General features: G+C 47.8%; 1 long non-coding RNA gene across 3 annotated transcripts; it reads left to right on the top strand.

Moving 5' to 3' along the window:
* On the top strand, nucleotides 1-26,495 carry LOC120919130. Of its 3 annotated transcripts, none has more exons than XR_005744516.1 (3): nucleotides 1-123; nucleotides 233-728; nucleotides 26,041-26,495. It is a non-coding gene; the product is annotated as an uncharacterized LOC120919130 (long non-coding RNA). The 3 variants fall into 3 exon arrangements; XR_005744515.1 differs by having other exon boundaries at nucleotides 214-728; XR_005744514.1 differs by having other exon boundaries at nucleotides 11-728.
* Nucleotides 26,496-27,879: the final 1,384 nt, after the last annotated feature.

Here is a 27,879-nt window from a genome sequence, read left to right as displayed (position 1 = left end):
TTGCCCGGGCACAATACACTTTCTATTAGCAATCTGTTCATTTTTATCACCGTCAACAAAGATATTTCTAAACCCATCGCCATCGCCCCGAGGCCAACAACTCTGCCTGTCTTTCAAGCTCCGGTAAGCCAGCCGTCAGGTTTTTCAAGGCTCGCTCCGTACAAAGGTGTCTAAACAGTTAATGCCTCCCTTGTGTTTAAATTGTTTTCAAAGGTGTGTTCTGTTTGAATAGCTATACCTGGAAAAAGAGAGAAAATCAGCACTGAAGCGGTGGACACCGCAAGATGTGGTCGCCATAGTCCCCCCTCTCATCCGAAAATTCACCATGAAGCTGAACCAATTCATCGGGCGTTGCCCAGGAATATTTTATATTGCGGCGATCTTTGACCTGGCGGGTATAATTCTGCTGCTTATCGGAATTTTCGCCAACTTGGCCATCTGGGATTTCCTCATCTACACGGGGGCGATCGTCATCGCCTTGAGCTTGATTTTTTGGGTCTTGTGGTACACCTTCAACGTTAAGGTCTCCTTCAAGGAGATGGAACTGGTTTTGTAGACTGAGAAGTCGTCTGGCTGGACTTAGATCTCGAGATACATCAGAAATAAATTTAAGTTTTTATTTTCACATTGAGTTCTACATTTCTCCGAGCTTCATGTGACAACTGCAATGAGGTGGTACCAGGTGGAAAGGCAAGAGACGGGACGCAACTGTGCACCCAGAACCCAAGGTATGGTATCTTTAACATATAGGGCCAGATTCACGTATCTGGGCGTACCTTTTTATGGGCGTAGCGTATCCTATTTACGCTACGCCGCCGCAACTTAGACAGGCACGTGCAGTATTCACAAAGCACTTGCTCCGTAAGTTGAGGCGGCGTAGCGTAAATTGGCCGGCGTAAGCCCGCGTAATTCAAAGTAGGCTGGTAGGGGGCGTGTTGTATGGAAATGAATCGTGACCCCCACGTAAATGACGCGCCTAACGAACGGCGCATGCGCGCGCATGCTCAGTATCACGTCAAATTTTCTCCCTAAATTACGCCAGATCAATGCTTAGTCGAGGTGAAGGTAACCTACGCCCATCCCCATTCACGTACGACTTACGCAAACGACGTAAAATACGACGCTGTTCCGACGTTTCCGACGTCCATACCTTAACATGACTTACCCCTGCTTTATGAGGGGTAAAGTTACGCCGGTCGTACGCCTTACGTAAACAGCGTATATTAATACGCCGGGCACAAGTACGTTCGTGAATCGGCGTATCTAGCTCATTTGCATATTCGACGCGGAAATATACGGAAGCACCCCTAGCGGGCAGCGTAAATATGCACCCAAGATACAACGGCGTAGGAGACTTACGTCGGTCGTATCTTGGCAACAGTGAGGCGTATCTGATTCTATGAATCAGTCACATAGATACGACGGCGTAGGAGACTTACGCCGCCCGTATCTTGGTAACAGTGAGGCGTATCTGATTCTATGAATCAGTCGCAAAGATGCCCTTACACCAGTAAAATCTCATCTGTTTGATCATCTAATGCCCTGTACACACGATCGGTTCGTCCGATGAAAACGGTCTGTTGGAATTCAGGTACTTGGGCACAGTGAGACTGCAATGGGCACAGTGAGGAATGGCACAGTGAGACTGCAATGGGCACAGTGAGGAATGGCACAGTGAGACTGCAATGGGCACAGTGAGGAATGGCACAGTGAGATGGTCAGAGACTACAGACATGATACAGGAGATGGTCAGAGACTACAGACATAGTACAGGAGATGGTCAGAGACTGCAGACATTATACAGGAGATGATCAGAGACTGCAGACATAGTACAGGAGATGATCAGAGACTGCAGACATAGTACAGGAGATGATCAGAGACTGCAGACATAGTACAGGAGATGGTCAGAGACTGCAGACATAGTACAGGAGATGATCAGAGACTGCAGACATAGTACAGGAGATGGTCAAAGACTGCAGACACGGTACAGGAGATGATCAGAGACTGCAGACATAATACAGAAGATGGTCAGAGACTGCAGACATAGTACAGGAGATGGTCAGAGACTGCAGACACAGTACAGGAGATGGGCAGGGGCTGTGTATCCTATGCAATCTATCATGCCATAAAACATCTAGAGCAGGGGCAGCCCAGAGCACGTGTAAAGGGTTGCTGGTGATGCCATCCCCCAGCACACAGCACACTGAACACTGTGACTCACCTCGGTTCTCTCTGGGCAGCCCAAGATAAGGATGGGGGGGGGGGCATTCCAACTGGAGTTGGTGGAGACAGTACAGGATCCAAGACATAGAGTGTGAGGATTCATTCCTGCACATCAGCACTCAGCAGCCACTGAAAACTAGAACCCTTGTGTCAGGAACAGGAGCGGCCTCTACCCCCGAGCCCTGCCAGGCTGGACGGGCTGCCCTTCTTCTAAGGCCCCTTACACACGTCCGAACATCTCTGCTGAAACTGGTCTGCGGACCAGTTTCAGCAGACATGTTCGGTCGTCAGTACAGCCGAGCGGACAGGATTCCAGCGTACATTTGCCCGCCGGGCCTTTTCCGAGCGGGCAAATATTTCCAAACATGTTTAGAAACATGCCCGCTGGAATCCTGTCCGTCGGACATGTTCAGTCGTCTGTACAGACCTACCGTACATGTCCGCATGTCCTCGCATGCGTTGAATGACTTCAACGCATGCGTGGAAGCATTGAACTGGCAGGGCCGCGCACGTCGCTGCGTCATCGTCGAGGCGACGGCGCGGCCTCGTTGCCGCGTATCGAGTATGCGCGGATTTCTGTATGATGGTGTGTACAGCCATCATACAGAAATCCCCGGGCAGACATGTACGCTGAAAACGGTCCGGCGGACCGTTTTCATCGTACATGTTTGCCCGTGTGTACAAGGCCTTACACATGCATTCTGGATGGACACACACCTATGCTCAGAACACTAGTTCTGGACAGACACAAACAAGGAGAGAAGGAGGGAGGGGAGAACTCTGGCACTTCGGCGCCCCCACCTCTGCAGGCGCCTGGGTGTAAAGCACCCTGTGCACCCTGCCTAGGATCGGCCCTGGTAAGGCAAGCATTAGGCAGTCATAACCCCCATTTTTTAAGTGTTGATTTTCTGAGGAGCCTCACCTTCTGCTATTGAGGAACTAGCACACCACTCCGAGGTACAGAAGGTGGATCTTGTTGCCCCTATCAATCTTGCCGATAATTAAACACCACAATAATAAAAGGGTTTTAAGTACAACCAGACTGCGGAGAACCTTTTATTGGTACATTACACTGCACAGGAAACGGTTTTTACAAGTTTCACGCTTACAATCACATTTGTGCGAAAAATCCGTCAATTTAAAAAAAAAAAGAGTTGGAGAGAGAAAGGAACAGGCCACACGTCACCATGACACAGCAATTCCCTGTCTGTGGTTATCAAAGTTCTATGGAGCACGTCAACCAAGTCTGAGATACTGTAGACAAGATATACGCCATTGCTTTAGTCCTACCCTGTAATAATCATAAATTATATCAATTTAAACACAATTTATGCAAACAAAATTTTCAACTGGTTTTATACTTAGAACATCACTATGAAGTACGGAGAGAAGTGATATTTGAATCCAGGCGGCGCAAACATTTTCATCTCCACCGTCATCGGATTTGCCTTGCTCGCGTTTTTTGTTTTGTTTTTGGCCGCAGTTCTAATTACTCTCTGCTGATTTTCTCTCATTTATATTTTACTGGTGCTTGCTTCAAAAAAGCTTGGCAACTCCTTTCCATATTTTTCCTGTTCTGGTACAATGTTTTTTTTTGTTGTATTTTTTCTTTTTGGGTATTATGATAAAAATAACAGGAGAACTGAAATCTATGAGGTACCGTATTTATCGGGGTATAACGCGCACCCCAAACCTAGAAAGGTAGTTTAAGGAAAAAAAGAAAAACTTACATTTTTGCCCTGCGTCCATCGGCGGCCTTGTCCGGCGTCCGTCTGCGGCCTTGCGCGGGGTCCGTCCAGCCTTGTGGGTGTCCGTCTGAGGCTTTGGAGGTGTCCGTCTGCGACTTTGGAGGTGTTCATCTGCGGCTTCCTCGTGGGGTCCGTCCAGCGTTGTGAGTGTCCGTTTTTGGATTTGGCGCCTTTGCCGAGAGGAGCCGGATTTCCTGTGTGTTCGGCTCCTCTCGGCTCCTCTCGCGTGGCTGCGGGCGGAGCCGAGCGTGGCCGAGCCTAGACGAGTGCGCAGTGGCTGCGGGCGGAGAGCAGTACACTCGGCTCAGCTCGATCTATTTTGGCGGCGCCCGGGAACAGCAGTATTGGCGTATATCACGCACCCACGATTTTCCCCTGATTTTAGGGGAAAAAAGTGCGCGGTATACGCCGATAAATACGGTATATCGATGTAGAAGGGCTGAGATAGTCTATGAAGTGTATAAATGTTTGGAAAGTGACCACCTTCTGTGGTGTAGTCACTGTCTTGGAATATGTATGATGTGATGGTTCTTTTTTATTTATTTTTTCTCCTCACGCCGACAGCATGAGGAGAAAAAAAAGCCGATCACCATCTTAGGTTGCAAGGGACATCGGTGCCGAATAGGAAGGAGGCACATCTGCCTCTATGTGCCAATCTAAACCCCCTGCTAGTGCCACCTGCCAATGCCACCTCCAGTGTCCACAGTGCCCACCAGTGCCACCAATTAATGCCCACCACCATTGGTGCCAATCAGTGCCTTATCAGTGCCACCTAGCAGTGCTGCCTATCAGTGCCCATTATTGCCACCCATCACTGCCCCATCACTGCCACCCATCACTGCCAGCTATCAGTGCCACCTATTAGTGCCCACCAGTGCCACCTATCAATGCCCTTCAGTGCCACCCACCAGTGCCGCCTATTAATGCCCGCCAGTGCCGCCTTATCGGTGCCTACCTGTGCAGCCCACCAGTGTCCATCAGTGCAGCCTCATCAGTGTACATCAATGAAGGAGAAAAATTACCCGTTTGCAAAATGTTATAACAAAATTTGAAAAAAAAAAATATATATATATATATATATATTTTTTTTTTTTAATTCAGGCTATTCATTTTTATTAACCAAAAATAAAAACCACAGAGTTGATCAAATACCACCAAAAGAAAGCTCTATTTCTGGGGGGAAAAAAATCTAAAAATGTTATTTGGGTCCAGCGTTGTATGACCGCGTAATTGTCATTCAAAGTGTGACAGCAATGAAAGCTGAAAATTGGTTTGGGCAGGAAGGGGGTTTAAGTGCCCAGTAAGCAAGTGGTTAATGTGCTTCATCTTTTTGCCCCCCCCCCCCCCCCATGTTTGTTGCCTTGGCGGTATGTTTTGGGTCATTGTCACTACATGATATATATCCGTCTTTAGAGTTGTATTGGCAAAATAGATTGTAGCAAAGTACAGGAGATAGTCTAGTAAATTCTCTGTGATCTGCAGGTGTCGGGTCACACCCAGCAGGTAATAATAACACGCAATGGCGCACTTTGACACTCTACTTTCGTGGAAAAAAAAGACCAGCAAATAAAATATAAAAACACTATAATGTATACAATTGCAACACAAGTAATAGATTGTAACGAAGTCCAGGAAGTCTAAAAATGTTCGAGGGAAATGTTTTGTGTGGTTCTTCTTGTTGGTGACATGAGGGAGGGGCAGGTGGAATGTTCTGCAGGAGGAGGAAGTGAGGAGGCGATAGAGGAATGTGTACCAGAGGTACAGATAACAATCTCCTCACTCACCCCGTGTCTGTGTTTGGAACTCCATGGTTGGCAATCAGATAAGCAGCTTTATGGGCGCTAAATAGTCATCCAATCTCTGTGATCTGCAGGTGTCGGGGTCACACCCAGCCCCTAATAACACCCAATAGTGCACTTTGACACCCTTAAAGGGTGACTCCACTTTCATGGAAAGAAAAAATACTATAGAGCAGGGGTCTCCAAACTTTCTAAACAAAGGGCCGGACTAATGTCCTCCAGACTTTAAGGGGGCCGGACTGTGGCCATCGAGAGTACAAAAACCCCCATCATTGGTCTCATTGGACCCCATTATTGGTGTCATTGGGAGAAAGTCTGCCCCATAACTGGGAGAAAGTCTGCCCCATCATTGGTGTGATTGGGAGAAAGTCTGCCCCATAACTGGGAGAAAGTCTGCCCCATAACTGGGAAAAAGTCTGCCCCATAACTGGGATAAAGTCTGCCCCATAACTGGGAGAAAGTCTGCCCCATAACTGGGAGAAAGTCTGCCCCATAACTGGGAGAAAGTCTGCCCCATAACTGGGAAAAAGTCTGCCCCATAACTGGGAGAAAGTCTGCCCCATCATTGGTGTGATTGGGAGAAAGTCTGCCCCATCATTGGTGTGATTGGGAGAAAGTCTGCCCCATAACTGGGAGAAAGTCTGCCCCATAACTGGGAGAAAGTCTGCCCCATAACTGGGAAAAAGTCTGCCCCATAACTGGGAGAAAGTCTGCCCCATCATTGGTGTGATTGGGAGAAAGTCTGCCCCATCATTGGTGTGATTGGGAGAAAGTCTGCCCCATAACTGGGAGAAAGTCTGCCCCATAACTGGGAAAAAGTCTGTCCCATAACTGGGAGAAAGTCTGCCCCATAACTGGGATAAAGTCTGCCCCATAACTGGGAAAAAGTCTGCCCCATAACTGGGAGAAAGTCTGCCCCATAACTGGGAAAAAGTCTGCCCCATAACTGGGAGAAAGTCTGCCCCATCATTGGTGTTATTGGGAGAAAGTCTGCCCCATCATTGGTGTGATTGGGAGAAAGTCTGCCCCATCATTGGTGTGATTGGGAGGAATTCTGCCCCATCATTGGGAGGAATTCTACCCCATCATTGGTGTTATTGGGAGAAAGTCTGCCCCATCATTGGTGTTATTGGGAGAAAGTCTGCCCCATCATTGGTGTTATTGGGAGAAAGTCTGCCCCATCATTGGTGTGATTGGGAGAAAGTCTGCCCCATCATTGGTGTGATTGGGAGGAATTCTGCCCCATCATTGGGAGGAATTCTGCCCCATCATTGGTGTTATTGGGAGAAAGTCTGCCCCATCATTGGTGTGATTGGGAGGAATTCTGCCCCATCATTGGGAGGAATTCTGCCCCATCATTGGTGTTATTGGGAGAAAGTCTGCCCCATCATTGGTGTTATTGGGAGAAAGTCTGCCCCATCATTGGTGTGATTGGGAGAAAGTCTGCCCCATAACTGGGAAAAAGTCTGCCCCATAACTGGGAGAAAGTCTGCCCCATAACTGGGAGAAAGTCTGCCCCATAACTAAGAGAAAGTCTGCCCCATCATTGGGAGGAATTCTGCCCCATCATTGGGAGGAATTCTGCCCCATCATTGGGAGGAATTTTGCCCCATCATTGGGAGGAGTTTTGACCCATCATTGGGAGGAATTTTGCCCCATCATTGGGAGGAATTCTGCCCCATCATTGGGAGGAATTCTGCCCCATCATTGGGAGGAATTTTGCCCCATCATTGGGAGGAATTCTGCCCCATCATTGGTGTCATTGGGAGGAATTCTGCCCCATCATTGGTGTCATTGGGAGGAATTCTGCCCCATCATTGGGAGGAATTTTGCCCCATCATTGGGAGGAATTTTGCCCCATCATTGGGAGGAATTCTGCCCCATCATTGGGAGGAATTTTGCCCCATCATTGGGAGGAATTCTGCCCCATCATTGGTGTCATTGGGAAAAATTCTGCCCTTCATTAGTACCAATAATTAAAAAAGCACCCCAAGGGCCAGATGAAACCAAGCAAAGGGCCACATCCGGCCCCAGGGCCGCAGTTTGGAGACCACTGCTATAGAGTATACAATTGCGACACAAGTCAGATTGTAATAAAAATCAGCCTTTTATTTTCAATCTGCAGCCGCTGTAAGGCCCCATACACACGAGAGGATCCATCCGCTGAAAAATCTCAGCGGATCGGTTTCAGCGGATAGATCCCCTGGTGTGTACGTTCCAGCGGATATTTATCCGCGGATATTTCCGAATTCCAGCAGATAAAAATTTGTAGACATGTCTACAAATCTATCCGCTGGAATCGGCACCAGCGGATCGATCCGGTGGTCTGTACAGACTCACCGGATCGATCCGTCCGAACCCATCCCTCGAATGCGTCGTAATGATTCGACGCTTGCGTGGATATCCTTATATGACAGCGTCGCGCACGTCGCCGCGTCATCATCGCGGCGACGGCGCGACACGTCACCGCGATGGGAATTCGGCGCGGATTACAATCCGATGGTGTGCACACTCCATCGAATTAAAATACGCAGAGGATTTATCCGCGGATACGGTCCGGCGGACCCTATCCACGGATAAATCCGATCGTGTGTATGGGGCCTGACTCTCTGAAAAGCATTTCACAGATGGTATACAGAACGCCCCCCCCCCCCATTGTCCTTTCCTGTGATTGGCTCGCTGATATTCCCAGATTCTGCAATAAAGGACTGAACCGCGAGGCCCATTCCAAGCTCATCAGGAAGCCCAGGCTCACGCCAGTGCGACTTCAAAGCCGCAGATCAGTGCGATTTGGATCGGCCGTTTCATTGCAGCTGGCGACTTTATTCTGACAGAAGTCAACGCAAGTCGCAATGAATTTGTAGAAAAGTAGTGCAGGGATCTTTTTTTTGAAAGTTTCTGCGACGATTTGAACCGATCCATTGCCGGAAATATACATGTATTGCGGCTTTGGCCTGGCTTTCCGGGCCCTTGTGGCACACGCAGGGGGGCCCACATACTGACCACCCCCACAAGCCCCATCTGAAGGCAATTTCTTTACGATTTTCTTAATCCTATGTAAGACCCCTTTCACACTGAGGGCGTTTTGCAGGCGCTATGACGTTAAAACTAGCGCCTGCAAGCCGCCCTTAAACAGCGGCTCCATTCACTCCACTGTGAAAGCCCCGAGGGCAGGGCGCTGGCGGGGCGTCCGAAAAAGTCCTGCCAGCAGTTTCTTTGGAGCGCATTAGCAGTGGTGAACTGATCGCCGCTAATGCGCTCCTGTCCATTGAAATCAACGGGCCGCGCTGCCGTACCGCCGGCAATATGCCGCTGTAGCAGTATTAACCCTTTCTCGGCCGCTAGCGGGGGTTAAAAGCGTCCCGCTAGCGGCCAAAATGCGGCGCAAATCCGACAGTAAAATAACGGCGTTTTACCGCTATTTTACTGCAGACGCTATGGGCAGCACCAGTGTGAAAGGGGTCTAAATGTAAGTTTATCCAGCTTTTGTATCACTAGCAGAAATAATGTATCCAATCGTTTACACAGACCGGTGCTAAACAATTGGGCACATGGACGTATATATACATCACCTTTAAGAGCCCAGCCGTGGGTCGCGACTGCGCCGCCGGCAGTTCGCTCGCAATCCGGTCTAAAGCTCCGTGACCGCGCCCTCGGGACCCACGGACCCGATCGCCGAGGGAGTCCCGCAATCGGGTCACAGGAGCTGAAGAACGGGGAGAGGTGAGTTCCTTCCGCGTTCTTCTCTGTGGCAGTGTCACTGATCGTGTGTTATAGGGAACGGCGATCACTGACGTCACACATCCAGCCCCGCCCCCCCTACAGTTAGAAACACACATGAGGTCACACTTAACCCCTACAGCGCCCCCTAGTGGTTAACCCCTTCACTGCCATTGTCATTTTCATCAGTGCATTTTTATAGCACTTTTCGCAGTGAAAATGACAATGGTCCCAAAAATGTGTCAAAAGTGTCCGCCATTTTATCACGAAAAAAATCGCAGATCGCCGCCATTAGTAGTAAAAAAATTAATTATTAATAAAAATGCCATAAAACTATCCCCTATTTTGTAAACGCTATAACTTTTGCACAAACCAATCGATAAAACGCTTATTGCGATTTTTCTTTACCAAAAATATGTAGAAGAATACGTATCGGACTAAACTGAGGAAAAAAACGTTTTTTTATATCTTTTTTGGGGGATATTTATTATAGCAAAAAGTAAAAAATATTGAATTTTTTTCAAAATAGTCTATTTTTGTTTAATAGCGCAAAAAATAAAAACCGCAGAGGTGATCAAATACCACCAAAAGAAAGCTCTATCTGTGGGGAAAATTTTCTTTACATGTTAATTTTTATTCATTGTATTGTAGCTTTTTCTGAACCACTAATCCCCCGAAGAAGGATTTACTCCAAAAAATGTCGGGACGCACTCTGAGACCCCGCCCCCCCCAGCTTGCTTACTAATCACAGGCAGCTACTGTGGGTTGTATCTCTAGGGTACCACACATATATGTCTTGTATCTTTGTATGTTACATTGTATTAGACACGTGCGGTTTGTTTTGTTTTTCGAATTAAAATTCAGACAAATTTTAGTTATTCTGGAAATTCGGATGTATCCAAATTTCCGAATTAGAATAGAGCAGAATTTAAACAAATCTGAAATAACGAAAAAAACTAATTCGGAGGAAATCCGAATTCAAATAGTTTTCTGATCGTTTTAGAGTACTTGTCGAATTTAAAACGGTTTACAAATTCGAATTATAAAACTTTTTGAATACAAATAGTTTTCACATTCGAATTCGAAAAGTTATCAAATTCAAACAGTTTTCATATTTCCAAAGAGAATAAAATATAATAGAAATAAAGGAATATAATAGAAAAAGAAAAAAATATATATTTTATTTTATTTTCTTTGGAAATTGAAAAAATATTCACATTTGAAAAAATTTCGAACTGGAAAACTTTTCGAATATTTTTTTTTTTTCAAATTAGAAAACTAATCGAAATTCATTCTAAAACTTTTCGAATCAATCCAAATTTGAATCGGTTCGGTAAGAAATAAACAAAACAAATTCAGAAAACAAATTAAACGAATGAAACAAATTCAACTGTAAAATAGGGTGCGACTTGTCATGCGATTAGGAACTGTCAGATCACGTGGCCTATGGCATTGGCGTGATCAAGCGCTAACTGTCAGAAATGCAGACTTCTAATATTACTGAAAGGCAATGGTGGCCCGTCCATTATGGGCACCGGAGCGCCGCCACCTCTTTCCACGGCCGCCACACCCCCCATGCTCTATCTACGGCCCCCACCCCCATGATCTATCCACGGCCGCCACCGCCATGCTCTATCCACAGGTGCCACCCCCATGCTCTATCCACGGCCCAAACCCCCATGCTCTATCCACAGCCGCCACCCCCATGCTCTATCCACGGCCCCCACCCCATGCTCTATCCACGGCCCCCACCCCTAAGCTCTATCCACGGCCGCCACCCCCACGCTCTATCCACGGCCCCACCCCCATGCTCTATCCACGGCCCCCACCCCCACGCTCTATCCACGGCCCCCACCCCCATGCTCTATCCACAGGCGCCATCCCCATGCTCTATCCACGGCCGCCACCCCCCTGCTCTATTTACGGCCGCCAAGCCCATGATCTATCCACCGTCGCCACCCCCATGCTCTATCCACGGCCCCCACCCTCATGCTCTATCCACAGGCGCCACCCCCATGCTCTATCCACAGGCGCCACCCCCATGCTCTATCCACGGCCGCCACCCCCATGCTCTATCCACAGGCGCCACCCCCATGCTTAATCTACAGCTACCACCCCTATGGTCTATCCACAGGTGCCACCCCCATGCTTTATCCACGGCCCAAACCCCCATGCTCTATCCACAGGCACCACCCCCATGCTTTATCCACGGCCCACACCCCCATGCTCTATCCACAGGCGCCACCCCCATGCTCTATCCACGGCCCAAACCCCCATGCTCTATCCACAGGCACCACCCCCATGCTTTATCCACGGCCCACACCCCCATGCTCTATCCACAGGCGCCACCCCCATGCTTTATCTACAGCTACCACCCCTATGGTCTATCCACAGGCGCCACCCCCATGCTTTATCCACGGACACTATTTTACAGGACACCGCCACCCCCTATTCATGTGGCTGGCCCCTTCCAGGACGCCGGGTGCCTGAATTACAGCACAGGGGATGTTTTCTTGAAGTACCTAATTAGAGCCAAAGGCTCAAATAGGCTTCAAATTAGGGAGGGCTCGGAGCGCAGAGCATTGCGCCACGAGCCCACCCAGGTGTTACAACAGCAAATGAATATTCCCTATTGAAACACTGATCCTCAATCCGGCCAACCAGAAGCAGGTTTGAGACCCGTTCTCCGATTGGCTGAAAGGAGAAGAGTCCCAATTGGCCGCCAAGGAGGAGGAAGGAGGAAACGGAAGCCGCTGTGATGCCCGTGGAATGGAGGGGAAGGGAAAGCCACTGCCGAGCAAGGGAAGCCACCGGTGAAGCCAAGGAGAAGCTCTGCCCACCATAGATGGAGTAACTGCACCAGACCCACCCGGCGCCGACCAATCGGCTAGTACTGTGTACCGCCCCCCCCAAAAAAATGACCACCAGCCACTATTGCTGAAAGGTCCACTTTAAAAAGTGCCATTGGGGAGATTTTCAGATGTTGCGGACAGAGATGTTGTTTTGGCATCTTTTTTGTTTTGTTTTTTTGCATTTTATTTTTTACAACATTCCAATCCTACACTCCTCGTATTGCTATGTCGGGAAGGTACAAACGTCTTGTTTTCCCTTTGCAAAACACCGGATTGTGTTGACATGTTTTTTTGTTTTTTTATTTTCCTTTATTGTCTTTTTATTTTTCTACAAACTTTACAAGCTTACCTCCAGCTTCATCACCACCAATCACAGAGCTGCAACCAATGAATGCGGCGTGCATCTCTGTCACAAGATGTGATGTTCCTCGAGCACGGTGTCTCGGCTCGTGTCCAGGAATGTTGTTTTCGGGAAGCACGTTGAGGTGACTGTCAGGTTTTTCTAGGCTGACACGGCTCATCCATGTCCAGGCATGTGTTGTGTCACCGTTTATGAAGAACGTATAAATTGGCGGCGTGAGAATTCATAATATTAGATGAAGCAACAGCTGAGGCGACAACATCTATCCCGTCCCTCGCACCTCCGGAGATAATGGGAAGGACCATGAGATGTTCGGACCTGATCGGTCGCTGTTGGTTCCTTCTGGTTGTGGCGCTGTTGGCCGACCTTGCCGGCGTCATTTTAATCGCTGTGGGGATTTTCGCCAACTTGAGTTTTTGGGATTTCCTGATCTACACCGGGGCCACCGCCCTCGCACTCAGCGTGGTGTTCTGGATCTTCTGGTACACCTTCAATGTGGAGGTCTCTTACGAAGAGTTGGGGATCTCATCAATTATCTTGGACTGACCTGATGACCGGCGATTCATTGGGATGTTGGTTGTTGGTCTTCAACCTGGAGACATCCAAGACTTGACGTTTCCTTTTTTCGAAATCTGTTATCTGAAAACATTTCAAATCTCGTCAGAAAATGAAGTATTTTTTTGTTAAATTATTTTTTCCTATTTATTTATTTGGTGCCACATTTCAATTCTCTGGAGAAATCAGAACCTCAAAGAACAAGAATACAAATGTTTTCTTCATGAGAGAAAAGAGAAAAGAGAAGGTATTATAGACGTTTTATTCATTATTATAACGCTTTGTTGGAAATCTAGAACTACTTGTAATATTAGATGTGTATTTAAAGTATATTTCCACCTCGGAATGACTTTTCTGGAACCTCCAAGAACGTTTTTTTTAAAGCATTAGGCCCCGTACACACGACCGAGAAACTCGACGGGCAAAACACATCATTTTGCTCGTCGAGTTCCTTGTTCGGCTGTCAGAAAACTCGTCGAGCCAAATTTTCCCATTGCCCAACGAGGAAATAGAGAACATGCTCTCTATTTGGCTCGACGAGTTTCCCGACGGGTTTCTCGGCGAAAAGTGTACACACGACCGGTTTTCTCGGCAGAATACGTCTCCCATCGAGTTTCTTGCTGGATTCTGCCGAGAAAACCGGTCGTGTGTACGGGGCCTTAGAGTTCCGGCCTTTTTACCTTTATTAAAAGTCAGCGGCTACAAAAAGTGCATCTGCTGACTTTTAATAAACAGACACTCACCTGTTCCACGGTCCAGCGATGCGGCCGCAGGGAGCCCCGCCCCCTCTCCCTGCTCCTCTCCGCTTCACGGCCCGGGCACGCACTGCGCATGCGCGAGTCTCGCTGCGCTCCCAGAATGGACAGGCGATCTCCTGGGACCTGTCACATGTCCTAGGAGATCACCTAGAGCAGTGGTTCTCAACCTGGGGGTCGGGACCCCCTTGGGGGTCGAATGAGGATTTGCCAGGGGTCACTGAATCCTGGTCTTTTCCTGAAGCCCACACCGCTCTCCCAGCCTTTTTGCTATCCCTGGAGCCTGTGGCCACCCAGATGGGTTGTTCCTGGAACCCGCAGCCGCCCACTCAGCCTCTTTGCAGTTGCCCATTAAGTTCACGGCATGGCTGGGGGGCAAAGACTAGAGGTCAGCTGACTGGTGAGAAATGTGAAGTGGGAGGGGCTGGAAGAGACCCTATATCCTGATTCCGGCATCGGTGTCACTGCTACGAGACACCACGAAGTCGGAAACACAGTGAGTGACACTACCTGTTATTATAGTTGCCATTAAAAGGACTCAAGGAGCGCTAAATGTCCGTGGGTTAGGGGCGCAAATTACTTGTCTTGCCTTGGGTGCTGACAACCCACGCTACGAAAATAATTTTACTGTTAGGGGTCCCCACAACTTGGGAAATTTTATCAAGGGGTCACGGCACTAGAAGGTTGAGAACCACTGGCCTAGAGGGAGGGGCCGCCTAGGGGGGAGAGGAGGAGTCGCCTTGGCGGTCCCTAGGTGGAAGTAGGAAGTGGGACAGGAAGTCCCACTCCTAACGGAGTCTCCCATCATTGGTGTCAGTGGAGGAATAGTGTCCCATCATTGGTGTCAGTGGGGGGAAGAGTGTCCCATCATTGGTGTCAGTGGGGGGAATAGTGTCCCATCATTGGTGTCAGTGGGGGGAATAGTGTCCCATCATTAGTGTCAGTGGGAGGAATAGTGTCCCATCATTGGTGTCAGTGGGAGGAATAGTGTCCCATCATTGGTGTCAGTGGGGGAATAGTGTCCCATCATTGGTATCAGTGGGAGGAATAGTGTCCCATCATTGGTGTCAGTGGGGGGAATAGTGTCCCATCATTGGTGTCAGTGGGAGGAATAGTGTCCCATCATTGGTGTCAGTGGGGGGAATAATGTCCCATCATTGGTGTCAGTGGGAGGAATAGTGTCCCATCATTGGTGTCGGTGGGGGGAATAGTGTCCCATCATTGGTGTCAGTGGGAGGAATAGTGTCCCCATCATTGGTGTCAGTGGGAAGAATAGTGTCCCATCATTGGTGTCTGTGGGAGGAATAGTGTCCCATCATTGGTGTCAGTGGGGGGAATAGTGTCCCATCATTGGTGTCAGTGGGAGGAATAGTGTCCCATCATTGGTGTCAGTGGGAGGAATAGTGTCCCATCATTGGTGTCAGCGGGAGGAATAGTGTCCCATCATTGGTGTCAGTGGGAGGAATAGTGTCCCATCATTGGTGTCAGTGGGAGGAATAGTGTCCCCATCATTGGTGTCAGTGGGAAGAATAGTGTCCCATCATTGGTGTCTGTGGGAGGAATAGTGTCCCATCATTGGTGTCAGTGGGAGGAATAGTGTCCCATTATTGGTGTCTGTGGGAGGAATAGAGTTCCATCATTGGTGTCAGTGGGAGGAATAGTGTCCCATCATTGGTGTCAGTGGGAGGAATAGTGTCCCATCATTGGTGTCAGCGGGAGGAATAGTGTCCCATCATTGGTGTCAGTGGGAGGAATAGTGTCCCATCATTGGTGTCAGTGGGAGGAATAGTGTCCCATCATTGGTGTCAGTGGGAGCGCCCCCTCCTGTCTAGATGGCAGAGTGCATTGGAGATTGAGCACACACCCCCAGCTTTGCTCTGGGTCACTCAATTCCTACCCACGGTGCCCTCTGCCGCCCAACGCTGAGAGAGTGCAGACTGCACATGCGCAGGTTTTTAATGAGCCAGAGGATTAATTTCTACAAATCTAGGGATGTCCCTCAATGTCTGCACTGTCCTGCCATCTAGACAGGATGGGAAGAGGGGGGGTAGGGTTGCCACCTGTCTGGGATTCACTCGGGACAGTCCGAGTTTTGAATTGTGTGTCCGGGTTTCAGTAGACCTGAAACCCGGACACAATATTCAGAATGGACTGTGGTTCCCCAATGTAACCAAGTACCCCAACCGCCAAGTGCATAGGTGTGCTCATGGGCCCCACCCCCCATACGAGGAGAGGAGAGGAGAGGAGAGGAGCAAGGGCTTGATTTGCTCCTCCTCCCACCCCCTTCTCCTCTGTCTGCCCACCCACACTCCAATCCCCGGCGTTCTGTGCCTCAGGAAGGGGCGATGTGTGGGATGGAAGTTTGAAGCTCAGCAACCGGCTGATACATTGTGGATTAAAGGTGTTGATGCCTGAGCCTCCATGCTCGGGTGAGTGAGCTCACCATCCACTGTCGGTGGTCTGGTGTTTGGGTTTGGCTTGAAGAAAAGGTGGCAACCCTGGGGGGGGAGGGGGGGGGTCACTTATCTTGGAGTTTTTCAGACAGGCTTCGGAGAGGCTGTAGATGGCCTGCAGGTATGACATTTCAAAAGCTGAGCAGTGTTTATTATTGTATTGGGGACGCATGGCAAACGTGCGTTTTTCGGATTCTCGCATGACTGGTTCTCTTTACACCTGGAAAGCCCAAACACCTTGCTAAGCATATAAACACCTTGCTAAGCATAAACTGTAATTATCTGCAGCAGAAGTGGCAGCTCAGGCATTGCAACATGTTTCTAATCACAGACAAGGTGAGAAGATTAGACATCCGATCCGAGTTACAAAAGAAAGCTTATAAGGGAAAATTATTGGTTGTCACCTGAGGACATTTCCAGCTCCTGAATCTCCATACAGCAAAAAGATTTTCAAAGGAATTTGTGCATGCAAGTCTCTATCTATTGTCCTGTTGCCAGTGGCGTCACTAGGGGGTGGCTTCTGGGGCGATTCTCTGCAGGGATCCCCAACCATCGCATGACAGGGCCGGCAAGCAGAACCGGAGAACTGGCAGGCAGCACAGGAGAGCCGGAGAGAGGACGGGCATGGCGAGAAAGCAGAGAGATGTGATTTCCTATTGGGAGGATCTCACCAAAATAAAAAAAATTGTTGCAGGGGATCCCAAAAATCTGACTTGTATCTCAGTGCAGACTTCTGGGAAAATCAGTGAGCCAATCACACGAGCAGGAAATGACCATCTGGGGGCGTTGTGTATACCATCTGTCTATAGAGTGCCTCCAGGTGGCCATATTGTATTTCTGGGGGGGTTCTGTATACTATCTGTGTATAGAGAGCCCCCAGGTGGCCATATTGTATTTCTGGGGGGGTTCTGTATACTATCTGTGTATAGAGAGCCCCCAGGTGGCCATATTGTATTTCTGGGGGGGTTCTGTATACTATCTGTGTATAGAGCGCCTCCAGGTGGCCATATTTTATTTCTGGGGGGGTTCTGTATACTATCTGTGTATAGAGCGCCTCCAGGTGGCCATATTGTATTTCTGGGGGGTTCTGTATACTATCTGTGTATAGAGAGCCCCCAGGTGGACATATTGTATTTCTGGGGGGGTTCTGTATACTATCTGTGTATAGAGCGCCTCCAGGTGGCCATATTGTGTTTCTGGGGGGGGTTCTGTACACTATCTGTGTATAGAGCGCCTCCAGGTGGCCATATTGTATTTCTGGGGGGGGTTCTGTATACTATCTGTGTATAGAGCGCCTCCAGGTGGCCATATTGTGTTTCTGGGGGGCGTTCTGTATACCATCTATGTATAGAGCGCCTCCAGGTGGCCATATTGTATTTCTGGGGGGGGTTCTGTATACTATCTGTGTATAGAGAGCCCCCAGGTGGCCATATTGTATTTCTGGGGGGCGTTCTGTATACTATTTGTGTATAGAGCGCCTCCAGGTGGCCATATTGTATTTCTGGGGGGCGATCTGTATACTATCTGTGTATAGAGCGCCTCCAGGTGGCCATATTTTATTTTTGGGGGGTTCTGTATACTATCTGTGTATAGAGCGCCTCCAGGTGGCCATATTTTATTTTTGGGGGGTTCTGTATACTATCTGTGTATAGAGCACCTCCAGTTGGCCATATTGTGTTTCTGGGGGGCGATCTGTATACTATCTGTGTATAGAGCGCCTCCAGGTGGCCATATTGTATTTCTGGGGGGCGATCTGTATACTATCTGTGTATAGAGAGCCCCCAGGTGGCCATATTGTGTTTCTGGGGGGGCGATCTGTATACTATCTGTGTATAGAGCGCCTCCAGGTGGCCATATTGTATTTCTGGGGGGGGCGATCTGTATACCATCTGTGTATAGAGCGCCTCCAGGTGGCCATATTGTATTTCTGGGGGGGGGGGCGATCTGTATACTATCTGTGTATAGAGCGCCTCCAGGTGGCCATATTGTATTTCTGGGGGGGGCGATCTGTATACCATCTGTGTATAGAGCGCCTCCAGGTGGCCATATTGTATTTCTGGGGGGGGGGGCGATCTGTATACTATCTGTGTATAGAGCGCCTCCAGGTGGCCATATTGTGTTTCTGGGGGGGTTCTGTATACTATCTGTGTATAGAGCGCCTCCAGGTGGCCATATTGCATTTTACAGAAAATGGCAGAGCTGCAGATTGAAAAGAAAAGGTGATTTTTAATAACATTCAATTATATTATAAATTGTATCGCAATTGTATTTTTTAGTTGCTATTTTATTTCCCATGAAAAAGGAGTTACCCTTTAAGTTTGATTTAAAAAAAAAAATCCTGGAAGCTGATTGGTTACAATGCAGAGCCGCAGCAGATTTTGCACCGTACAGTCTTAGTAAATCATCCCCGATGTGTTTGTATGTGGGGGGGGGGGGGGTACGGAATGACAAATACCCCCGACAATGCAAAACCTACTTCATTCAATCAATTTTTTTATAAATTGTCACATTTTACATTTTTGTTTTGTAGAACCTTTTTTTTCTCCCTGAGAGATCTGGAAATACAAAGAGATCCAATCAGATCAGGTCTATTCTGAGCACAGATGTTGATAAATACGCCTCACAAATAGGAAACAATCGGCGTAATATTTATGTGTTTGTTTTTCTGCGCTGACACGCGACTATGGAAACTATTTATAAATAGGAGTTTGGTTTTGAATACTTTAGTTCCCCTTCTCGTGCTTCACAGAAACCGCATTCCCTTAAAGGGTAACTTCACTTTCCTAGATAAAAAAAAAAAATAGCAAATAAAAAAAGAAAGAAATATATTTACTAAAAATCTGCTTGATAATTACAAAACCACTCCCACACAGGGGAAGTCACATGATGGACACAGAGAAACAAACGGCGATCTCTTCAGGAATCTGCAACAAACTCTGGGGTAGATTCAGGTAGGGGCGCGCAAAACTGTGGCGGCGTAACGTATGACATTTACGTTACGCAGCCGCAAGTTTTATGATTATGATTATGATTTTTGATTCACAAAGCACTTGCCTATAAAGTTGCAGCGGCGTAGCGTAAAAGGGGCCGGCGTAAGCGCGCGTAATTCAAATGATCCCGTAGGGGGCGTGGATCATTTAAATTAGACGCGTTCCCGCGCCGAACGTACTGCGCATGCGCCGTTCATATATTTTCCCGACGTGTATTGCGGTAAAGACGTCGCAAGGACGTCATTGGTTTAGACGTGAACGTAAATGGCGTCCAGCGCCATTCACGGACGACTTACGCAAACAACGTAAAATTTTGAAATCGCGACGCGGGAACGACGTCCATACTTAATATTGGCTGCGCCTCCTAATAGCAGGAGCAGCCTTACGACGAAAACGACGTACGCAAACGACGTAGAAAACTACCGCCGGGCGCACGTACGTTCGTGAATCGGCGTAAGTATGTAATTTGCACATACTTACGCTGACATCTATGGGAGCGCCACCTAGCGGTCAGCGTCAGATTGCACCCTAAGATACGACGGTGTAAGAGACTTATGCCAGTCATATCTTAGGCTAAAGTCGGCGTATCTAGCTTTCTGAATACAGAAAGTAGATACACCAGCGCTACTTAGCAATTACGCTGCGTATCTATGGATACGCAGGCGTAATTGCTCTCTGAATCTACCCCAGTGTTAAAATCTCTGCAAAGTACAGAAATCATTCGGAGGGGAAAGTTTTTTTTTTGTTTTTTTCAACAATAACAAACATGTGCGGCTCCACTGTGCGGCTCGTTTTGCACAGAGTGGCCCCCGAACCTGGTCTTCTGGGGTCCCTCGGCGGCTCTCTCGGCTCCTCCCCGCAAGAACTAAACACCTTCATGGGAGCTCAGTCGCATGGGGGTTAGTTCTTGCGGGCCCCGCGCTCCTGTGATACAGCCAGCAGCTATAGCCGCTCACTGTATCACTCGGCCCCGCCCCCCGACGTGCAGCGTCATTAGATGTGATTGACAGCAGCGCGAGCCTATGGCAGCGCTGCTTTCAATCCATCCACTCTAGCCAATCAACGGCCAGGCTGAGCGGCGAAAATGACGTCGGGGGCGAACGCAGCAGGTGAATGGGCTCATGTAAGTAAAACAGGGGGGCTGGGGGGGGCCGGTACTGTCAGATGTTTTTTTATCCTAATGCATAGGATGCATTAACCACTTAGGGACCACCTCCTGCAGATATACGTTGGCAGAACGGCACGGCTGGGCACAAGCACGTACCTGTACGTCCTCTTTAAGTGCCCAGCCGCGGACCCAATCGCCGCCGGAGTCCCGCAATCGGTCCCCGGAGCTGAGGAACGGGGAGAGCCGTGTGTAAACACGGCTTCCCCGTTCTCCACAGTGGCAGCTTCATTGATCGTCTGTTCCCTGATATAGGGAAACACGATCAATGACGTCACACGTCCAGCCCCGCCCCCCTACAGTTAGAAAAACATATGAGGAAACACATAACCCCTTCAGCGCCCCCCTAGTGGTTAACTCCCAAACTGCAATTGTCATTTTCACAGTAATCAGTGCATTTTTTGCTGTGAAAATGACAACGGTCCCAAAAATGTGTCAGAATTGTCCGATGTGTCCGCCATAATGTCGCAGTCATGAAAAAAATCGCTGATCGCCGCCATTACTAGTAAAAAAAAAAATGCAATAAAAATGCAATAAAACTATCCCCTATTTTGTAAACGCTATAAATTTTGCGCAAACCAATCGATAAACGCTTATTGCGATTTTTTTTTTACCAAAAATAAGTAGAAGAATACGTATCGGCCTAAACTGAGGAAAAAAATCGTTTTTTTATATCTTTTTGGGGGATATTTATTACAGCAAAAAGTAAAAAAATATTGATTTTTTTTTTCAAAATTGTCGCTCTATTTTTGTTTATAGCGCAAAAAATAAAAACCGCAGAGGTGATCAAATACCACCAAAAGAAATCTCTATTTGTGGGGAAAAAAAGGACGCCAATTTTGTTTGGGAGCCACGTCGCACGACCGCGCAATTGTCAGTTAAAGCGGCGCAGTGCCGAATTCGCAAAAACTGGGCAGGTCCTTTACCTGCATAAAGGTCCGGGTCTTAAGTGGTTAAGGTGAAAAAACATGGACCTTTATAGGTAGATTCAGTAAGAGTTAGGCCGGCTTATCAGTAGATAAGCCGACCTAACTCAGAATCTACGCCGACTTATGTTTAAGTGTATTCTCAAACAGAGATACGCTTAAACATATCTAAGATACGACGGCTTGCGCCGTCCTATCTTAGGTTGCAATATTTCGGATGGCCGCTAGGTGGCGCTTCCATTGCGGTCGGCGTAGAATATGTAAATTAGTAGATACGCCGATTCGGCGTACTTAGCCGCAATGCACACTGGGAAATGTAGGCGCCCGCGCAGTTAAGGAAAAACGTTAAAAACGTAAGGTCAAGCCCCATTAACATAAAACACGCCCCCTTACACACATTTGAATTAGGCACCTTACGCCCGCCCGCTTTAGGCTACGCCGCCGCAAAGTTGGGCCATCTTACTGAATCTAGCTATTAGTGTCCCTTTAACTTGCACTGATGGGCTCTAGTAAGCTTGAAAACAGCTGCTTTTTATTTTGCTATATCTTAGCTATCCAGCTGTCCGGGTGCGTTGGGTGCGTAATGACCCCCAGCCATGAAAGGGTTAATAAGAGAACACCCCCCTCCCCCCACCTCACATACACACACACACACTGTCAACAACACTGACTATTATACAATATTTGAACAACCCCGGTGATGTACACACCATGAGAGATGCTCACCAGAGTGCCATGGAGAGGCCGCCTGACAGGTGCGGCTGGGAGGTGGAAAAATAAACCCATCAATCAATACAGACAGTGACACCCAATGTGAGCTCATTGAATAAAACTCACCTGCAGATTCATTTTATTGATTTTTTTTATACCACCTGAGCAATCTTACTGTTGTAAGACGAATAGTGTATTAAATTTTTTTTATAAAAAAAAAGCCTTAAATAAATATCCCAGAAACCTGTAGACACGGGGGATGCCTATAATTGGGGTTCCAGCTCTGAGCAGGCTTTGGGAAAGCGGCGAAGACAGTAGAGCTGATGGTCTCAAGCAATGCTGGAATGTGTCGCAATCTTTATTGGGCTGTTGTGAGTCTTCATGTAATTGGCCACGTCGTGGTCCCCAGTTAAAGGGTATCTTAGACCCCTTTCACACTGGAGGCGTTTTTCAGGCGCTTTAGCGCTAAAAACAGCGCCTGAAAAAAGCCTCAGCTGCAAACCCAGTGTGAAAGCCCGAGTGCTTTCACACTGGGATGCTGCGCTGGCAGGGCGTCAAGAAAAGTCTTGCCAGCAGCTTCTTTGCAGCGATTTAGGAGCGGTGAACTCATTGAAATCAATGGGCAGCGCCGCCGAACCCCCGGCAAAGCGCCGCTGCAGTGGCGCTTTGCGGTCGCTTTTAACCCTTTTTCGGCCACTAGCGGGGGTTAAAAGAGCCCTGCTAGCGGCCGAAAAGCACTGCAAAAACGACGACGCCCGGGTTCTGCGACTGTGGAAGCACTCTTAAAGCGCAGTTCCATTTAAAAGTCAGCAGTTACAAAAAGTGTATCTGTTGACTTTTAATAATTGGACCCTCACATGTCCCACGGCCAGTGCCGATCCTGACCTGCCTGGGGCCCTAAGCAAAATGACATGTCACATTGAAGTTGAGAAGCAGGGGGGGGGGCGCTCTGCTGTCAGAAATGACATCTTACATTAAAGTGAGACGCGGGGGGTGCTGACTTCTTACCTCTTCATCTCTTCTTCCATGCAGCCAGCGAGTTGAGAAGCGGGGTGAGGGGCCTAAAATGACTTCTCACCAGTCGGGGCCTCTAGTAATTTGGGGGGGCCCTCCGCAGCTTTGCGGGGCCCTAAGCGGCTTGCATAGTGAGCCTATAGGGGAACCGAGTACAGGAAACAGCCTTGTTACAGTGTGTTCAGAACAAATAAAGTTGGCTTTGTTATGTTATAATAAGTGTATGAGTAACGGAAAGCAAATGTTTCTCCATATGATCTTATAATCTTACACGTGTCTGCAAACATCTGCGGACAGAAGGCTTCAAGTAGATCCAACACCTCTCGATTGTTTGCTCAGGATGTGGCGAATGCGGTTTTTCTTTTCAGTAACAGAAAAAAAATTAAGCGGAGTGTTGGCATGGTCTAGAGTTTCTGTTTCCTGGAACAAATCATAATGGTATCATTTAGGATGTTTCTTTCATTTAGTATTTCCGCTTTTAAGGGTGACGGCAAAATCCCGTATAGAAGAAACCTAAAGAAGCCATTTAGCTGAATCCCGATTAAAAAAAAAACGGCCTCATTATTACTCAGGAAATCCACCGATAGTCAAAGAGGCAAATTGTCCCACTTCTGTGTATCAATGAATGAATGTGTCCCTCCTTCTTCAGATGTTTTACCCCACTGGAACCCCTAGGCCCTGTTCACACAAACTGCAGTGACCTGCCATTTACTGCACTGGAATGAAGACGGTCACCGCAAGAAAACAATCGCTTTCTGTGTGTCCTGTCCACACCGCAACGCTCGGGTCATGTGCAATGTGTGTCCATGGTTCCCCTTCCTTGTGTTCAGTTTTACTTCCTCCCTTCTGTTCCCTTCCCTTCCTGTCCCCATTCCTTCCCTTTCTTCCTTCTGGTTTCCTTTATTTGTCCATTTTTCTTCCTCCCTTCTGTTCCCTTACCTTCCTTCCCTCCCTCCCTCCCTCCCTTCCCTTACTTCCTTCTGGTTTCCTTTCTTTGTCCATTTTTCTTCCTCCCTTCTCTTCCCTTACCTTCTTTCCCTCCCTCCCTCCCTCCCCTCCTCCCCTCCCTTTCTTCCTTTGGGTTTCCTTTCTTTGTCCATTTTTCTTTCTCCCTTTGCTCCTGTACCTTCTATTCTTCCTCCCTTCTAGTTGTTTCCTGGTTTCCTTTCCTTTTGTCCTTCCTCTTGTTCCTTTGTGCTTCCTCCCTACTGTTCTGTTCCACTCCTTCCTTCATCCTCTTCCCTCTCTTCCTTCTCTTTCCCTCCTTCCTTGCTGCCTTCATTTTTTCCTTTCCCTGATACTTCCTTCCTTTTTATCCCTTTTGTTTTGCTTTGTTTTGTTCTCCTTCCTCCCCCTCTGTCCCCTGACCTTCTTTCCTCCCTTTCTCCCTCCCTCCCTTCTGGTTTCCTTTCTTTGTGTCCTTCCTCCTGTTCCATTTTTTCCCTCCCTTTTGTTACCATAACTTCCTTTCTTCCTCCCTTGCTTAATTTCTTCTACTTTTTTTTCCTGGTTCCCTTTCCATTTGTCCTTCCTCCTGTTCTCTTTTCCTTCCTCCCTTCTGTTCTGATTCCTTTCTTCATCCTCTTCCCTTCCTTTCTTCTCCTTCCTCCTTTGCTTCTTCCATACATTCTTTTTCCTGATACCCTTTCCTTCCACCCTTTTGTTCTCCTTCCTCCCTTCTGTTCACTTATCTTTCTTTTTTTTTATTTCATTTTTATTAATGGTTAAAATAAAGTACAACAATTTTAACAAAATCGTAGTCAACCTTAGCCAATAGCATTACTTATATAAGGCTTCCCTTATCTTTATTTTCTTTCCTTCCTTCACCTTTTTATTCCTCCCTTTTGTCCCCCTGCATTCCTTCCTCCCCCTGTTCCCATATCTTTATTTTCCTTCCTTTCTTCTTTCCTCCCTTCCTCTCTTATGTCCCCCTACACTCCTTCCTTCCTTCCTTCCCCTGTTCCCTTATCTTTCTTTTCCTTCCTGTCTTCTTTCCTTCCTTCCTTCCTTCCTCCCATTTGTCCCCCTTCATTCCTTCCTTCCCCCTTTTCTTCCTTCCTTCCCCTTTTTCTTCCTCCCTATTGTCCCCCTACACTCCTTCCTTCCTTCCCCTGTTCCCTTATCTTTCTTTTCCTTCCTGTCTTCTTTCCTGCCTTCCTTCCTTCCTTCCTTCCTTCCTTCCTTCCTTCCCCTGTTCCCTTATCTTTCTTTTCCTTCCTGTCTTCTTTCCTTCCTCCCCTTTGTCCCCCTACATTCCTTCCTTCCCCCTTTTCTTCCTCCCTATTGTCCCCCTACATTCCTTCCTTCCTTCCCCTGTTCCCTTATCTTTCTTTTCCTTCCTGTCTTCTTTACTTCCTCCCCTTTGTCCCCCTACATTCCTTCCTTCCCCCTTTTCTTCCTTCCTTCCTTCCCCTTTTTCTTCCTTCCTTTTGTCCCCCTACATTCCTTCCTTCCCCTGTTCCCTTTTCTTTATTTTCCTTCCTGTTTTCTTTTCTTCCTTCCTTCTGTCCCCCTACATTCCTTCTATCCCCTGTTCCCTTATCTTTCTTTTTTTTTTTCATTCCTTCCTTCCCCCTTTTGTCCCCCTACATTCCTTTCTTCCCCCTTTTCTTCCCTTCTTCCCCTTTTTCTTTCTTCCTTCTGTCCCCCTACATTCCTTCCCTCCCCTGTTCCCTTTTTTCCTTCCTTAGGAGTAACTTTACTGAAAATATTCATATCTAATTATTTGCTTTGTATTTATTTTATGATTTTCTTCATCTCTTTTCCAGGAAGGAGCACACGCACTTTTTATACACCTGAACATCTTCTGCACCTCCCAGAGGTCAGGAAATTCCATGAATGAGGCTCGGAAGTTCTTCAAGCAAGAAAGGAAGGAAGACGTTGTGGAATTCTCGAGGCTCCCATAGATCTGCATTGATGGCTTCTGCGGGACTTTAAAAAAAAAAAAAAATAGAATGATAAAAAATAAAAAAAACTGCCGGGATATGAAGGAGGACCCAATAGAGGACTTTGCTGTGATTTAATGTTCAACTGGTTTTCAAGATTTCAAGATGGCCGAGGAATCTGCGGCCCGTGCGAAGGATTCCGCTGAGAGTGGATGTTTACAGTTCCAGATGGACTTTTCTACCTCCGCTTGTGAAATGTGAAGGACTTTCAGTGATATAAATAACGTGACTTAAAAAAAATATATATATATTTGAATGAAGTAGTGGGGGGGGGGAGGGGGGGTATAATAATAAAAAAATAAAAATAAAGTGTTACTAAACCCACAACAGTAACATCAGTCTGTATATACAGTAAAGCATGCTTATTATACTCACTGTGGAACCTAAGGGGTTAAGCCTCTGCATTGTGTATAAAGGCTGTTTGATCCTGTCTTCTCTGATCCCCCCTTCTTGCATTGTCCCCATAACATGTCCGGATAAGACAGAGGATTAGGGGTCAGGCTGCACATGCTCAGTTGGTGTGTATTGCTAGAGAGTTTTTTTTTATTTTCTTGGGAGAGTGCATGTGATCAGCACAGGGCCAATCAGCATTGTCCAGACAGAGAGTCAGGGGTCCTGCATCCTGATAGGACAGCCAGTGCAATATGAAAACTCTTCCTATAATTTTTAACCAGACACTGGTAGAAGTCTTCTATATACTGCTGATGAGAAAGGGTATTTAGCAATTCATATTTACTAAACTAATTGCATTTCAATGTTCTCTGTACTGTGGGAGCAGAGGCGGCTCTAGGCTTTGTGAGGCCTGAAGGAAAACTTCGACACAGGGGCCCCACTAATGGGTAAAAAAAAATCAAGCAAATAAAAATGGCTGCAGAAAGTTGCACGGATCTAGCACACAGTGATTGAGCAGAGGCAAATTAGGCGGCCGTGAGGCCTCTGTGAGTGTGAGGCCTTAGGCAACCACCTAATTCTTCTAATTAAAGAGCCGTCTCTGTGTGGGAGACCAGATATAGTGACTGCAGGCTCCTGGGGGGATCAGATATAGTGACTGCAGGCTCCTGGGGAGAGCAGATATAGTGACTGCAGGCTCCTGGGGGGAGCAGATATAGTGACTGCAGAGTCCTTGGGAGAGCAGATATAGTGACTGCAGGCTCCTGGGGAGAGCAGATATAGTGACTGCAGGCTCCTGGGGAGAGCAGATATAGTGACTACAGGCTCCTGGGGAGAGCAGATATAGTGACTGCAGGCTCCTGGGGAGACCAGATATAGTGACTGCAGAGTCCTGGGGAGAGCAGATATAGTGACTGCAGGCTCCTGGGGAGACCAGATATAGTGACTGCAGAGTCCTGGGGAGACCAGATATAGTGACTGCAGGCTCCTGGGGGGATCAGATATAGTGACTGCAGGCTCCTGGGGGTAGCAGATATAGTGACTGCAGGCTCCTGGGGAGAGCAGATATAGTGACTGCAGGCTCCTGGGGAGATCAGATATAGTGACTGCAGGCTCCTGGGGAGATCAGATATAGTGACTGCAGGCTCCTGGGGAGAAGAGATATAGTGACTGCAGGCTCCTGGGGAGACCAGATATAGTGACTGCAGGCTCCTGGGGGTAGCAGATATAGTGACTGCAGGCTCCTGGGGAGAGCAGATATAGTGACTGCAG

This window comes from Rana temporaria, chromosome 12, assembly GCF_905171775.1.
Source record: "Rana temporaria chromosome 12, aRanTem1.1, whole genome shotgun sequence".
NCBI lineage: Eukaryota > Metazoa > Chordata > Amphibia > Anura > Ranidae > Rana > Rana temporaria.
The sequence above is the reverse complement of the archived record's forward strand: the minus strand, read 5'-3'. Positions and strand labels throughout refer to the sequence as shown.